Genomic DNA, 17,527 nt, shown 5'->3' with positions numbered 1-17,527 from the left:
TGCGGATGTATCAGCGGAGCCGAAGCTCTGTGATCGTAAAGTCAATGGCTGTGATGCGTCTGTGCCCTGCGCCTGACCCTGTGTGTGTGTGCGTGTGGTTTTTTTTTATTTATTTATTTTTTTTCGAACTCCCGGCAAGATAGCAGAGAGGACAGCGTTTGGTTTATGGAAGTACGCACATTATTTTCAATTTGTCAACGAAAAAGAAAAGAACATAACGGTAAAATGCACAATCTGCTTTGGTGAAAAGCTTCTGTCGACCGCCAAAAATTCTACCTCAAATTTAACGCTACGTTGTAATCACTACTTTGAAGAGTAAATGTAAGAGGACTGTGTTACAGCGAATTTAGGCTTGTGACTGTGAGTGACACTTTAATAATAATTAGTTCGGCTATTAAGCGATTTGTCATTTGCCTGTGTGGCAGTGAAGGATTTAATTCGGTTTGTTATCATTTTTGTTTGACAGGCAGCTGTTAATTTCTGTTAGATCGTTGGCTGGCTGGTTGTTCATCATTTCTAAATGGATTTAAATCTGCAAGCATATTTAAGGTTGTGTTTATAAGTAAGCATACTTGTACTTTGATAACTGCATTATTTAAAGTTAAAGAAAAATCAGGAGTTATCTTGTGTTGCTCATAATATTCAGTAGCTACCCGGGCTGGGTAACGTTAGGTGCGAATTTTGATTAATAATATGTTCTGTGATAATAAATAAATAAAACGCCATGTGGAATAGCCGATTGCTGACTGTCTTTCCTGTTATTGTTATCCTGCAGTGTTAATTTAGTCGGATGACTGACGTTATTCATTGTCGGGAGTCACGACTTCTAGGTGCATTTAAAGGGGCCGGGGGCTGTGTCTGTCGTGTGTCGTGTGTGAGCCGCTGCAAACGGCTTTTAATTTTTGGTAACGCATGAGTACTCTAACGCGTTACTTTTATGAATAGGTAACGCTGTATCATAACTGATTACTTTTAATTGATGGTAACGTTGTAACCTAACTAACTACTTTCCAAAGTAACTATACCCAACACTGGCCTTGGTAATCATAAGAAACTTCATAAAACACCACCACCATACTATTCAGATATTATTATGTGCCTTCTTACACTGTACAAACTTTCTTGAGTGTTTTCACAGTTCCTCCATCTGTAAGACTTCATGGAGACTAACAAGAAAATGTGTTCCTTTTTTCGACTCATATTACTCTAGATATCATTTAGCATCATTAGTAATATTATGGGAATGATTATAATGATTCAAATTTAAACTGAAAACAGTCAAATTGTGGTTGAAAAACACACTTGCCAGGTTTCTCCTCCCTTTAATAAATCACTTTATTATTACTTTTTATAAATCACTTTTTAGCCTTTAAAAACAGCCAGATGGAATGTTTAACAAGAATAAAGTCATGTGCAGTCTTTTGTGGCAGTATTGAATAATTATCAAAGCTAAACAAGTTGCAGACAGACATTACAAACATAAAAGCAATAGAGACTTACAAGTTCAAGAATCCGATCTTAAGTTTCTTCCAAGTATCACCAGTTGGGAATCACTGCTCAGTCCTTGTTCTCTCTCTGTGCATGTGTGCATTTCCATATCTATTTCAATTCTTTCGTTCTCTTCCTCTCACTCACACATCCACTGTGGTGTTAATTAGCAAAGGTGTCTGTTCTGACGATGTATAAAATCTATTCCTCCCTCCCTCTTTTCCCTTCTGTCAATGTCAAATGACTGTTTCTGTTCTTCCTATCCACCTCTCTTTTTTCTTTTTCCTCCTCTCCTCTCATTCTTTGTCTATCCTGTTCTCGTTCTCTTTTTTCTTTCTCCAGGCTTGTCAAAATGGGAACTCGCAACACTTAGAGCACCTGCTTTTTTATGGTGCAGACTCCTCATCCCAGAATGCCTCAGGAAACACTGCCCTGCACATATGTGCTTTATATAACAAGGTATAACAGCTGGTCCTGACACAAAAATCAAGCCAAATTATAAAATCTCATGTTGAAAATGCCTGTCTAAAACCAGCTGGAGTTTTCAGGCTGGTTTGTGCTAACTAGTGCTGGTCAAGCATACACATGCTCTTCAGCAGCTGGTCACCAGAATGCTGTTTCCAAGCATGCTTTAAAGATCCCTGTGAAAATGTCATTATTTTGTGTACAAGTTGTGTATTTACTTGGGGCATAAAGTTGCATGATGTACAATGCTTGTTACATTTTATGGTCAGCATCAGATGGCTTCAATATCTTCAGGCCGTTATTGTCTAATTTCACCATGTAGGAGAGCTGTGCCCGCATTCTGCTGTATCGAGGAGCCAGTAAGGACACAAAGAATAACAGTGGGCAGACCCCCTTCCAGGTAATTATGAGACACTTGCATGTTGTTATTTGTGTTTGTTTTTAAACGCTCTGCATATCATTAACTGGTTGAATCAAGTAATTAAATGAAGCTAAATTCTACAAACCCTCTTCCAACCTTATGTTGGTAAAGATAACTTCTAGGTAAAGAATGTTTTTGGATTTTAAGATGCCTCCTCCCATCCATTTACATTTATTAGATGCTTTTATCCAAAGCGATTTTCAGGCTATACATTCAGGCTATACATTTTGTTTTTCATCAATATGTATGTTCACTGGGAATTGAACCCACAACCTTTTGGGTTGCTAATGCAATGCTGTACCACTGAGCCACAGGAACCCCTATTCCAGTTTAATATGCATGGATAACTATAAGTTAGTATAATAATAATGTCTACAATTATGTAAACATCTTGATTTTGACATCTTGACTTATTTAGTGCATGTGTCGGTTTAATGTCAAAACGTGTTGTGCTTGTAAACACATTTTTTATTTTATTTTTGCACTTAAATCTGTCGATGCTTGTGGCACCGAAATGGCACCTTTCACTTGCGGTTTCGTAGCTCGTATCGTTTTTTGCATGCATTGTGAGTCCCAGGTGGAGTGAAGCTGCAGCGAGCCGAAAGAGTTTTACTTAACCTCAGCCATCTCCACAGATCCAGCTGTGACTGTGATCGTGCGTTTGTGTTTTAGATCAAGGGAAGTAAATGCATGTGTGTTTAGTATTGTGTTATTCCCAAGCCTTGCGTCACTGTGCGTCATTCACAGATGCAAATATTAATCGTAGGTGAACTTCTTTTCTAGGTAGCTGTGATGTCTGGCCATTTTGAGCTGGGAGAAATCATTAAAAACCACCGTGAATCAGACGTAGGTAAGGAGCGGAGATTTATTTTGGTTGTGCCGGTATTTTTATTCTCAGTGAGACAGTTTATTTGCTCTTCAAACTGTGTGACATTTGGAGCTTGATACTTTCGTCTCTCTTTAGCTGCTTTGCGATTCACACAGTCCCTAAGCAGTGTTGACTGCTCTCTACACACTCAGCAGGGGATCTGTTGAAGTTCACTTCATTTGTAATGCTTTGCAACATCACTGAATACAGACCACCCATGCAGTGTACGATTGTACACCGAATATCCTGTGAAGTGCATTTTGCAGGACATTATTTGGCAATTGGAGCATAATTCTGTCTGTCTTGGCATCTGTTCTCTCTCGATATGACTGTTTCTCTCCTGATTTGATGTCAGTTCCCTTTTTGGAGTCTCCAAAGTATGCCCCCCAGAGGAGGGAGAGTTCTCGTACTCTTGGATTGCCCCATCCTCACCCCTTCTTGCGGGCCAACAGTGACAACAGTATGAATGTGCCAGATTGGATCGCTTTTCCCAATGCTGCCGGATCAAGCCTAGTCTCCGTGCAGGTAATTTATTGTTTTGTTTTAAAAACAATGTTTCATGTATAAATAAATACAAAATTGTGGGGGTCTGTACGTTTTTTGTTTTTCCTTATAATTTTATTAAGAAAAATAACTAATTGCATATTTGTTTCTGAAATTAACTGCGATTAATCATGATTAACCCCACCTAACATTAAAGTTTTTAAATATAGTTTTTTATTGCAATAATTTTACATTCAATATTCAAATTAATGTAGAAACAAAATAAAGACAGTATATATTTAATGTTTGTTTAATAGCCTCTTTTTATGACTGATAGCAACTATCACTGATACCAATGCTAATAATTCCCCATATATTTAAATAAACTTATCAAACAACTAAATTCAAAATGTTTGCATTTTGTGTATGCAATTTAATTGTTATTCTTCGTATTTATGTTTGAACTTGAATTGCTACTCATCGTGTTAATGTCTATCTGTCAGGGTCTAAAGCATGGTGGCACCTTGCGTAGCTCCAGCAGTCCCCGTGGAGCACGAACCCGTTCCCCGTCCCGTGGCCGAACAGGCGACCGAGACGATCGGAGCCGGCAAACACGAGGAAGACAAGGGTGAGAAAGAGAGAGTAGAAAGGACAAGGTTATAGCTTGTGATTCAGCGAACTCTATGCCTAAATCATCATCAATATTCACGTCCTCTGAAGACGTACAACTGAATGAGTCGAGCCGGTAATAAATGTGCATAAATGAATGTTAACCCTGTTGTCTGATACGTGTGCCTTTGTACAGGGCTGGCTCTATCAGTAGTCAGGGCACAGCAAGCGGGCAGCGGCGCCGTCTCTACAGTGCCGTGCCTGGCCGTGTGTTTGTGGCCACCCGCTCGCACTCGGCCCAGGGGGACCGTGAGATCAGCTTCAACAAGGGAGACAAAGTCAAAGGTGAATGGGTGTGTGTGTGTGTGCCTCTGTGTCAGTGTGCGTTGTGTGAGAATATGTGTGTATGTCAGCAAGAGTGCCGTTAAATGTTTGTTTGTTTCTGTATGTTTTTCACAGGTGTGGATAAACGTTGTCTGTGTATGTATTCTGGTGATATGTGTTGGTATGTCAGTATATGTCTGTTTGTGACCAATAACAATGTGCATGTTAGTGTGTGTGTATGTGTGTGTTTTATATTAGAGTCCATTACTCTGTTTACATCTGTCACCATAGCTTGCATACGTGAATGTTTTTTAAAGAATTAGTAAACGCATAAGTGATAGTCATTTTGCATGTGATTTGTGATTGAATGTGTGTTTGTTTGTACTTCAGATTGTGCTCTAAGTGTGTATCAGGGGCGTCTTGCACCTATGTTTTTTAATTGGGTACCAGGGGCAGCCCTAGCTGTTTTGGTGCCCTAAGGGGTATAAGAACATTATTTTGATGGTTCATTATATGAGTGTGTGCAGGGGATCCACATTCAAAAACTGAACTGTCATTTCCAGCCTGAGAAATGCAGTTCTAACTTTCTATTCATCAAAGCATCCTGAAACAAATGTGGAACCTAAATATAAAAGATGGTGATTCAAAATCCAGTTGTCTGGTCATGGTGCTTCTGGTCTATATATTGTGTTTTCATTACATTGTGCATTGTTCATGTTTCCTGCTCGCACACACACACTGTTGTTTCTCTCTCTCCTCTTCTCTCAGTGTTGAGTGTGGGTGAAGGAGGTTACTGGGAGGGGACAGTTCGCGGGCGCACGGGCTGGTTCCCCTCTGACTGCGTGGAGGAGGTGGCTCTCCGCAGCCTGGAGTCCCGTTCAGGTGAGACTCCTCATGCACCTGCACACACATTATGTGTTTCAAAGACGTCCACGCTACACTCAGAGCTGTCATTTTGATAGACCCAGATGGAGGTGTAGGACAGTCGGACTGCCACAGCTTCCCTGTGATGTTGTGATGTCAGACTTGGAGAGGGAGAGCAGTTATGATGACTATTAATAGTTTACAGCACTACTGGAGTGTGAGAGAGTCCGGTTGTGCCATTTCACGCTGGCTAAACTCACCGTGGTTTGGGGCCCAGCGCTCTGTCAGAGCGGGAAACTTCAAGTCGGACATATATTTTCCTGTCATGCTGTAGTTGCACCCTCACACCCAACCTCATGTGGATGCGGTTGTGTGTGCGTCTTTCAGAGAGCCGCAGCGAGAGAGCCAAGCGACTCTTCCGACACTACACCGTTGGATCCTACGACAGCTTTGACGCGCCCAGGTAAGAACACTTTCAAATTTATGGATGTGCATTGCTAATATGTAGATGTCGATTTGTTGTAATGAAGGACTTCCTGCTGAGAAGGCCAGTTTAGAGTTAGTTTACGCTGGTTTGTTGCTGATTTAGGTAGTGGACTAGTGTAAAAGAACCACTAAGGCGTAAAATACAAAAAAAAAACATAAATACAATACAACAATTGCATTCAAAGTACATCTTGTTAGTTTAAGGTAGTTAAGAAGCATCTAAAATGTTGGTCTTTTCAAGTTGCATTCTTCCCATATAGATTTGTTTCCCAAAACTGTCAGAAACCGTCAAGGAATTTGCATTCTTTAATATCTACTCGCGTGTCTTGTGGGTTAGTCTGTGTTTCGTTCAGCACGTGGAGAGTTTTCTGTCAGTTGTTCTGAAATGCTGCCGTTGGCTGTGACTCACCTGAGGAGGCCTTGGCGTCTTTTCTCGCACTGCTGTGAGTGTGAGTGATAGACTGACGGGCATGTAGACGGAGATGCCAGCGTGTGATTCATGCATCTCAATGTTTGCGGCTTGTGAAGCTGGTTTTGGAAGTCAGATGCGAGTCTGTTATTTGAAATTAATTTCAGAATTAAACAGCTGAGACTGACGCTGAAGAATGTGACACTGAATTGAACTACAGTACTTTACAATTAGTCATCCATCATTTAAGCGGATAAAGTGTGGCATTTCGATTCAAGCTTCATATTTCATGTAAGAGTAGTGTACTAAGTGTATACCAAGTGCAGTGTAATGTTCAAAGGGATAGTTCCCCCAACCATCCCTTTACACCCCTGTGCATTCCTCTGCTTGTAAACAAGTCTCAGCACATCTGGGTTTTCATCAGAACGCCGGCTCCTGTGTCAGCTGGGTCAGCTGACCTGGGGCCTGTACCATGATGGTAGCTGAACAAATTCAGACTTACAGGATTAGTTTTGAGTTGACAAAACAAAACCTCTCCAATCCGGCTTTGTTGGTACCATGATGCTGTTCATCAACTTTCTTTGTCAATTCGGGCTTTGATACTTAGTTTGTGGAGCGCGTGCACATGAATCTGTGACATCACTGGCGAACAGCCAATCACAATCAGTGTAGTCACAAGTGGAACTTGTTAACTTAGTTTATACATTTGAAAATATATAGTGATAGAGACTTGAACATCTAAGTTCAGATTTGTTTTTTAAATAGTGCAATCTTTTGATACTACAGCTTATTTATATTACATGATCTGTATATATTAATATTTATTTAAAATAATTTATAATAACTGTTAAACTAAAAATGCTTGTGTGTAAGAGATAAATAATAATATGAATCACTATAATTATATAAATCATAAAATGATTCAGTTATTATCATTAAAGCTGGACTTATATATATATATATATATATATATATATATATATATATATATATATATATATATTTTTAGCATTAGTGACCTTTAATTTGGAGCAAGATAAACTGGAGTGACTTTGTGTCAGACATGTGTCACTTCTCTCACATCTGATTGGTTCACCTTCAGTCTGAGATCTTGAATCCAGAACATAACCTGCCCCGGAGCAGGTTAGCCGTGCAGCGTAAGATACCATGGCAACGAACACCGATTAAAGCCGAGCTACTTTCATAGTACCTAAAACCCAGGGTTGGCAGAAACTAAGCTGAAACATAGCTGGCTAGTCATCTAATCCAGCTTCATGGTACAGGCCCCTGGAAGAGAAGAAAGCGTTGAGTAAACTTTTTTTTTTTTTTTTTTTTTTTTTTTTTTTTTTTTTTTTGCACACAAAAAGTATTCTCATAGCTTCATAACATTACAGTTGAACCACTGATGTCACGTGGACTATTTTAATGATGTCCTTGCTACATTTCTGAGCCATAAAATATTTCAGTTGCTGTGAAGATTCAGAAAACTATTAGATTTCATCAAATATAATTTTGTTCTGAAGATGAACAAAGGTCTTAGAGGTTTTGAATGGTATGAGGCTGAGTAATAAATTACAGAATATTCATATTTGGGTGAACTGTCAATTTAAAGCTCAGTGTGGTAACCAGAAGGTTGTAGACTTGATTTACACACACACACACACAAAAGAAAATCTTTTTTTTTTTTCTAATGTGAAATTCCTTAACACAAAGTTTGTTTGATTTTTTTTTATTTAAGATCTGCTTCATAATGGAGTTTTATATTTTTTATGCTTAAAGGATTAGTACATTCAAAAATGAAAATTATGTTATTAATGACTCACCCTCATGTTGTTTCAAACCCGTAAGACCTCCGTTCATCTTCGGGACACAGTTTAGGATATTTTAGATTTAGTCCGAGAGCTCTCAGTCCCTCCATTGAAGCTGTGTGTACGGTATACTGTCACTGTCCAGAAAGGTAAGAAAAACATCATCAAAGTAGTCCATGTGACATCAGAGGGTCCGTTAGAATTTGTTGTATCATCGAAAATATATTTTGGTCCAAAAATAACAAAAACTACGACTTTATTCAGCATTTTCTTCTCTTCCGGGTCTGTTGTGAGTGCGACTGCTGTGGCTGTTGACGTATGATGCTGCTGACGTGTTATCTTTGTTCGGCGCACCAGAAAACACGTCAGCAGCATCATACATCAACAGTTTTTGTTATTTATGGACCAAAATGTATTTTTCGATGCTTCAACAAATTTTAACGGACCCTCTAATGTCACATGGACTACTTTTATGATGTTTTTCTTACCTTTCTGGACATGGACAGTATACCGTACACACAGCTTCAATGGAGACACTGAGAGCTCTCGGACTAAATCTAAAATGTCTTAAACTGTGTTCCGAAGATAAACGGAGGTCTTACATGTTTGGAACAGCATAAGGGTGAGTTATTAATTTCATTATTTTTATTTTTGGATGAACTAACCCTTTAAGTCTTTAAATATCTTTTTAATTGTTTCAGCAATAAACACTTAATATTTTTCCAAATATGTATGATTAATTCTAAGACTGGAAAATTTGTTAACAAATTATTGTAAAGAGGATTTGGTTCCACTTTATATTAGGTGGTCTTAACTACTATGTACTTACATAAAACAATAAGTACAATGTACTTATTGTGTCCATATTGTATTGTAAAACACTTTTGCTGCTATTGAGGTGGGATAGGGGTAAGGTTAGGGAGAGGGTTGGAGGTATGGGTAAGTTTAAGGGTGGGTTGAGGTGTAAAGTATGGGTCAACAGTGTAATTATAAATGTAATTACAGAAATTAAATACAGATGTAATTACATGTAGTTTTTTTTATATAAGTACAATGTAAAAACATGTATGTACACAATAAGTACATTGTACTAGATTATTAATTAAAATGTAAGTACATAGTAGTTAAGGCCACTTAATGTAAACTGGGTCTGAGGATTTTATTTCATATTTTTTATTAATTTATTTTATACAGGGTAAGTTGCCATTCATTTAAAATATGCTTTATGTGTTTAATATATATGCTCTGCATCACACATTTCTAAATGCAAAAACAGATTCTTTTGTGGACGGCTCCTAAATCATCAGTAATCTACTTTTATAGGATGTTTTACATAATCAGTGTCATGTGACATGTGTCACCCAGGGCCGTTGTATGGGGCTTGGGGAAATGAGGGGAGTTACTGAGCTCCTCTATGGTGTAGCCTACTCACTTGGCCTTGGGGAGCAGGGTGGGACTAAAAATACTGACACACCTATGAAATGAAATACTTTGCGCAAGACTGTAATACCTGTATTTGGTGGCCATGTTGTAATCTCACTCTCTATCTCAGTCTGTCTAACTGTCTGTGAGTCATGTGTTGGTAACTTAACACTGCTGTGCTCTTTTCATTAGCACCTCACAGTAAACATAAAGCTGCCTCATGTGATGTCATTCTGTCCCAGTCGCAAAGAGAGCTCACATTCACCTCATCACAGCAGCCTGCAAGACAACACAATACGAGCCTAGCAAATTATTTACATACAAATATACACATAATAAATCCGATTTTTAATGTATACTCTGAATCTCACTGATCACACTCGCTTACTCCCATTCGTGCATGTGTAGAAATACACTAAAACACACACAGATTGAAACTTCTTACTGTGTTTTCAGTTTGTAATTGTTTTTTCTCACCCCTCTATTTTTGGCTTAGTCACCCCCTCGTCCCGCTCCACCTCTCCCTTGCGCTCTCTCTCTCTCTCTCTTTTAATTCCTCCCATTTTACTAACCCCCTGCACTCTTTCATTTTCTCTCCATCACCCTCCCACCCCTGTGGTGACTCCATCTGGAGGTCATACTATGAAGGGCACTAAAGAGCAAGGGAAAGAGAGAGAGAAAGAGAGGGATGAATGCATGGATGCATGGATGAATAAATGGATGAAAAAGCATCTTGCAACTACTGACATGACCAAAGAGGAAAAAAAACTTTTTGGCACCTTACCCTAAGTCTTTATACAAGTGTGAAACATGTTAGTGTAGTAATAAAATCAGTAGTAGTCACCAGATATCATTTTTGATGCAAAACGCTATTTCATTTATGTAAATGAAGATAGCAAAATAAAGTAAACTGTGTTGTATTATACCCAAACATTCTGGGTTGTATTATACCCAAAGATTTGACAGTGGGCTGCCAGTAAACCTGATAAAAATTTGGGACCAGAAATTATTCAGACACTTTGACCTGACCACGTTTTGCTTTAGTGTTTTTTCTTTAATTGCTAATGCAACCTTTTTACACCAAAGACTGGACAAAATTAAACATTGCTTGCTAATTGTTTGACCTAAATCAATAGTGTAGTTAAATTCAACAGCTGACAGCTGTTCAGCTTAATATATTACATACCTTTCTAGCAAGCTTATCTGACATTATCAAGATAAATTTAATTTGTTCTGCCACAGTTTAACTCTGAGTTCTTGTCATATTGTCCATTTTCTAAACTATAGCAAATAAAGTAGTAAAAAGGTTAGAAATGTTGAATGTGTCTGAAAAAAAATTGGTTTGACTATGTAAATATATATATAAACAGAGAAAGAGAGAGAGAGAGAGAGAGAGAGAGAGAGAGAGATGTATGTGTGTGTGTTCAAATTTCTACTTCTACTAATACATTTAATACATTTTTTTATCTTTATAGGATAGTTTTAATGTGTTATGAACGCATGTCAAATAGCATTTAAAAAAAAAAATATTAACCTTGATTAAGTTCTATAAAAACATTCTCATCAAACTGTCTCTATTCTTCCTCCAACCTCTCAGCTCTTCTGTTCTCACCCCAGCCCCACTTTTCCAGGACCCTACAAATCACTATGTCCTTTCTGGCATCGCCTCACCACCTCCATCATTGTCCTTCCCTCGCAGAGTCATTTTTAATAGCAGCTTCCTCTCTCTGCATCATCCTTCTCTGCTCCTTGTCTTCCTTCGGCCTGTGCGAGCTCAACTGTGTCATAATTCCAGCGTCCCTGTCCCTGAGCGCCCTGCAGCACTCTCTTTTTCCCTTCCCAGTGCACGTGAGCTTTTTATAGGACAGTGATCTGCGTAATAGGGTCAAGGACGTCCAGTATAATTTCAGGTAAAAGTTCACTGAACGAGTCTGCTTGAACACGGCTGCGCAGTCTTCCGCTGAAAACGTGCCAGCAAGTTTTCTGGCATCGATACAGATATGGGAACACGTGCACAAATACATACTGTACTGTACAGGCACACATACGCCTTCTGCCACTATCCACACTTCCTTACCCCCTCTCTTCCTGCTGATTCTCCCTCTCTTTAGCTCTCTCTTTCTCTCCTCCTCTCTCTCTCTCTCTCTCATGCTCTTCATCACACACATGCTCTGAATGAACAGCGGTGTGGTGTAGTCTACCATGCTGGAGGACAGAAAGAGTGTGAGAGTTGTAGAAAGAGGAGGAATAAGGCAGTAGATTGTGGATCCAGCAATGCCGTAGAGAGCGAAGGAGGCAGAGGGAGACGGAGGGGGGAGGGCAGCGAGGACAACATCGACATCCAGCGAAAGAGGCTTTGACAGAGATGATGTGAGTTCTTGCTTTCTCTCCCCTTTTGCTCTCTCTTCATCTTCTTGTTCATGTTCATGTCTTCTGCTTCTCAGCTCTCTCATCCCTGACTGTGTTTCTTCTGAGTGATGGAGATGTGCTGCTGCGTTTGCCTCCCTCACTCGCTCGCTGTCCTCCTTCATTCATAGGATCTGTTTTGTTTACAGACATTGTTAAAGGAGAGGGAGGTGACAGGGGGAGGGGGAGGGGTCTCTCTCTACCTTCTTGTGCAAGCGTTGTCTGGTGGGTACATTGGTGTGCTTGTTTTTAAAGGGATGGATCACCTTTAAGTGATAATACTGTCATCGTTGTGTTCTAGAACACTATGAGAAGTTTAACCGAATGACCAAGCTGCTTTATACATTTAAAGGATTGAAGACCCTATACTGTAAAATGCTGTTTCTACCTGATAAAATTACTTTTGTTGCTAAAAAATGTATGTATTTTGGTTGATTCAGTGATAATTATATATTATTGTTGACCTAAAACCAGTTCACTTAAATCAGTTTTTTTTTTTTTTTTTCAGTGTAGAGCGGTGGTTCTCAAATAGCATCAGCAAATCTCTAAGGGGGCCTCAGGCTGACTTAAAATAATTTGAATTCAACTAAAACAACTAATAATAAAAAATGAATTATTTTCATTTGTCCTCATAACTGTGCGTTTCTTTTGAAGAACAAGGGTTCCAACATTCCAACATGAAAAAACTGCATAAATGAGGTAAATTAGTACATTTAAATAGATCATGTAAATTAATAAAATCTTAAAATTAATGGACATTACATAGCTGTGGCAAGCTCTAAAAACTGTATTGGGTAGAAATTCTGAGTAAAAAAAATATTGTGTGTTTTTTATGTGTGTGTGTCTGTGTGCATGAAAACAGTGGTAACCCTGAAGAACATTCTCTTGGGAATGTTTTTGTGAAGAATTGTGGACTTTGGAGTCCAAAAGGTCCAAAAGGGTTGAAAAGAATTGTTCTAGGGCTGTCAAGCTCCAGAAATTACAAAAAACACCAAATAAAGTATTCTTCTTGTGCTCGTGCACTATTTTCAAATCATTTGAAATATGATAAGATTTGTGTGAAAAACACTCATGATTCAAAGTCAAAGTTTACAGAAAATCTAGTAGTCTAGTTCTGGTCACTTTTATGTTATGGAAAAGTACAGCTTGGAAATTCTGTCTTCCACAGAAGACAAAAACCCATATGACAGTAAAGCCCCTTTCACACTGCACCTCGGACCCGCAATATTTCCGGAACATTGCCGGGTCGCCTTCTGTGTGAAAGCAACCACGTCCCGGAATTGATTATCGAATTGAACCCGGGTCAGGGACCTAGTAACATTGGGGGGTTCAACCCGGGACGAGCGCTGTGTGAACAAAAGCCAGATCTAATTCCGTGTCGAAGTGATGATTCGACACGGAATTAGACCAATTTTTTTAGAAATCATTTTTTAGAGATACCGGCTGTTTTGAAGGAAGATCAACATTTGCGAACGAAAACATATGTGCAAACTGTAATGAAGCAGAGATCAGTTAGTTACTCACTTTCCGCGCTGACGCAGAGATCGTTTGCTTGCTTCAGTGAAAGTATAACGTGCCTAGCGTTGTCGACTCGTACATTACACGTCACGCGCTGATGTCACGTGTCGTTACGGGATCTTCAAGGGTTGTGTGTGTAAGCACGCACATATACCGGGTCATCACTGGCAGTGTGAAAGTGCAAAATCTAGCGACCAGGGACCAATTGCAGGAACACTTTACCCCTGTATTTGCTGGAATGGCATTGTGAAAGGGGCTTAAGTAAATGATGACAAAATTGTAATTTTGGGTGAACTAGCCCTTTAAGGTAAGGCAGCATGATTTTAGGGGTTTAAGCCTCTACTCAAGTTCATTGCAGAAATAAGGGGCAGTGGCAGCATAGAACTATGATAATAAGAGAAGACGGGAAAAAAATAAAGGACAGAGAGGGTCAGAGTGAGTTAGGTGTGGGAGGACAAGCAGAGGAAGAGGAAAGAACTAAGGTCAGTTGGACAGAAGGCAGAAGAGGAAGCAGATGGGTGTGGAAGTGTGTACATCTGCCACGGTCCAGAGACAGGAACAGATCAACAGGTTCAGAGTAGGACGAAAAATGCACCACAGACAAGTGCAATACCCACAGACACTTTAAATGGCAGTAAGAAGTGAGTGAGATTGTTCATGTATCTTTTCTGTCCCGATACCTGTACAAACAGTCGCTTGTGTAAGTAAACAGATCCACTTGTCTCTGTCCAGTGGCTAGTGAGATTTATATGAATCTCTCTTGCTCTTATTGCTTGTGTGACCATGATTACTCAACCATGCACCAATGGTACACATAGCATGCATGGCTAATGTCGTTGACCCATGGCCTGCTTATTAGTCTGATTAACATGCAGAGACTCTTGGACCATTACAAACATTGAGCTAATTAACACGCCAATTACTTTTTGAGAGTTCATTAATTTGATGTAATTATGTAAAAAAAAAAAAAAATTATTCATTTTTAAATCAGTCATACTTAACTCTGCAGAAAATACATTTTGTGTTATTTTATGCATTTAAAAGTTAACATCTTAATAGACAATAACCTTTAAATTCTTGAAGGTTTTACAGTAGTTCTTGTTCTTAATGCTAAATACATTTTGGACCTTAACTATTACTAGGAAGTTTGTTGCAGTAGTTTTAAAGACCAAACTAGGTGTGTGCCCATTAGTTTCTTTAAACAAAAAATTGTCTAAACCACTTTTTTTTTTTTTTTTTATTCAAGGAGTTTGGTCTTTGTCTTTTTTCAAACTGAATAGAAATGTTTTATCTAAGTATAATCCAGCGTAATTACAATGTGTTTGCAAAGGTATTATTTAAAGAACTGGTTTCAAAGCAAGAGACAAGGTAATTGCTAGGACAAAGAAAAGCTTACAGGTGATATTTTTGACAAGTATATTTTGCTTTTCCGTAAAAATACTGTACACTACAAATGAGCACACTGTTACATGAGCAGCAAATCAGCATATTAGAATGATTCCTGAAGACTGGAGTTCTTTAAAATATAATATAAAAATCCTACAAACCCCAAACTATTGAATGGTGGTGGACATGCATTGTGGTTTAGATCAGTTGTTCTCAACGGATGGACTGCATGCTGAAAATGGGTCGGGGGGTGTCTGGTCATAACAGCAGGGGAGATGCACGTTAGATGCGCATTATAAACTGCAGCTAACCATTTAACTGAGTAAAGTTAGCATGCGTGTGTATTCAATCTACGAGGTTTTGCTGCAAATTCATTTCAATATGGCTAATACTTAATATTTATCATAGTGTTTGTTACATGAGTCGGTTAACTCACACTTCTGCTTTCTTGGCTATTGTTTATGTATTTAAAATATATATATATATATATATATATATATATATATATATATATATTCCAGATACACAGTCCCTCAGACTGCTGTATCTTGTCTCAGTCGATGTAACAATGAATCCGTGTGACCACAGGCAACAGCATTGAAAATAGAAATAAAAAAAATCAGGTTCATTCAGTAGCTAGTGATATTGATGATGTAATAGGCGGAGGGTGGTTCAGAGCTGTAGTGCTCTATGGCTACCCAACAAGAGCACTAGAAAGTGCTCCCTCTCTCTCTCTCTTGTTCTTTTCCTGTCTCTCTACCTCTCAAAGGCTGCTGCCAGTTTTATGAATGGGAAAACAGTGACTTGTGGAGGCAGTGATAGAGACATCGCTCTGTTCATCTCACATGGCTGCTGAAGAAGAGAGAAAGAGGCAGATGTGTACATGAGAGGGAGGAGTAAAAGAGAGATAGATGACAGTTATCTTGCCCTAGTGAAACTGGTGCTAGGCGTTTTAATTGCACCTTCCCAATGGTTTGATCTCCTGCACTGCAGCAGGTGTGCGTATGCACGCATTAGCCATGTGCTTTTTATTTATTTTTTCTATCTAAATATGCTCTAGATGAATGCTTGCGACTGTTACGGTGCACTTTGCTGTTTTTTAAGCGTCTCACGCCATGAGCGATTGACATCTGCGACACCTGTGAATTATCCCTAGCTTTATTTAAAACGCTGAAATAATTCCTGTGTACATGGCGTCTAAAAATCCTTTACATTCAATGCATGCATTAACTAATCAGCAAACAAACTAAGTCACCTCAAGCCCCATTCTCTCTCCCTCTCTCCCTTCATCAAATTGCATCATTTCTCTCCTCTTTCATGCTAAACCATGTCTTCCAACCACACATTCTCTCTCTCTTTCTGTCCCTCTTATCTCACCCTCCCTCCCTCTCTTTCTCCTTGCCTCGCTCGTTCTCTCTCCTCCTCTGTCGCAGTCACAGTGAACCATCGCTCTCTCTCTCGCTCTCTCTTGCATTCTCTCTCTCACATTCTCTCTCTCTCTCCGTCTTAAGTATGAAAGGGTTGGGAGAGCTAGGCCCTCGTTCTCACTCTCTCCATCTCTCTCTCCTCCTCTCCTCCCCTTGCACGGCTCTCGTTTGCTGTTCTCTGGCTGGAAGAGGAGCAGCAATAAGAGGAGGAGGTGGAGGAGGAGGAGGAGGAGGGGGGGGAAATGGCGATGGGAGGATGCGGAGAGGAGGATCTCTCTCTCTCCCTCTCCCTCTCGTCGTCCTGGCCGTCGCTAGGCCCTATGAATCGCAGCGTCTGGTTCATTTACAGGTACTGGCTGTTTTCATGTTTTTCTCACGGTTGGCAGGGAGGGAGGGAGGGAGGGAGGTGGGCTAGAGAGAGCGCCGCATCTGTGCAAGGAACGAGCCGGAGTGATGGAGTGGATCGACAGGCATGGATGTGTTGCAATGCACGCGTGTTTGGACGTGTGCGTGTGTCTATGTGCAGAAGAGTGAGCACTCGCTCACGCAATAGCCAGGGTAGCACGTCTCCTGCGCTGCATGTGTGTGTGTGCGCGTGTGTGAATCGCAGCTTCTGTCTCTCTGTTAACGGCCGCAGAATACAATGTCTGCCTCCAGCCAGATACACCGTTGCTCTGATGGACAGAATGCTAAACGGGTGTGTGTTTCTGCGCATGTGAGTGTGTGTGTGTGGGATGGAGAGAGAATGCGCTGGGCTCTGTTAGCTGCTGATTTAGAGGAGTTTGCTTCACTGGAAGGGATTGATGCTTTTGGGTTCTTCTGTCGGGTGTGTGTGTGATCATACACACCGTATGTGGGATTTGCATGTGTACATTCAAGAAATTAAGAATGATCACTCAGGAGGGGACGTATGCGCTGGGTTCTTGTAACCCCTGCTGCGTTTATTGTGGAGTGTGTTAGGTTTGATGTGGTGCTGATCTTGTACAGTGTCCGCATGGCGTTTTTTTATTTTTTTCGTGCACTGATGTTATCATGTGTTGGCTCTTATTAGACCGAAAACTCTTTTATTAAGTTGGACAAACACAACCGTGGTGTGTTATTGTCCCTGCGAGGTGGCTGGGTGTTGGTTTATCACTATGAAGA

General features: G+C 39.8%; 1 pseudogene; it reads left to right on the top strand.

Moving 5' to 3' along the window:
• The window catches only part of LOC113070381 (SH3 and multiple ankyrin repeat domains protein 1-like), a 62,575-nt pseudogene that overhangs the window by 29,710 nt on the left and 15,338 nt on the right, over positions 1-17,527 (top strand).

The sequence above is a fragment of the Carassius auratus genome, unplaced genomic scaffold (assembly GCF_003368295.1).
Source record: "Carassius auratus strain Wakin unplaced genomic scaffold, ASM336829v1 scaf_tig00003808, whole genome shotgun sequence".
In the NCBI taxonomy this organism is placed as follows: Eukaryota; Metazoa; Chordata; class Actinopteri; order Cypriniformes; family Cyprinidae; genus Carassius; species Carassius auratus.
The sequence above is the reverse complement of the archived record's forward strand: the minus strand, read 5'-3'. Positions and strand labels throughout refer to the sequence as shown.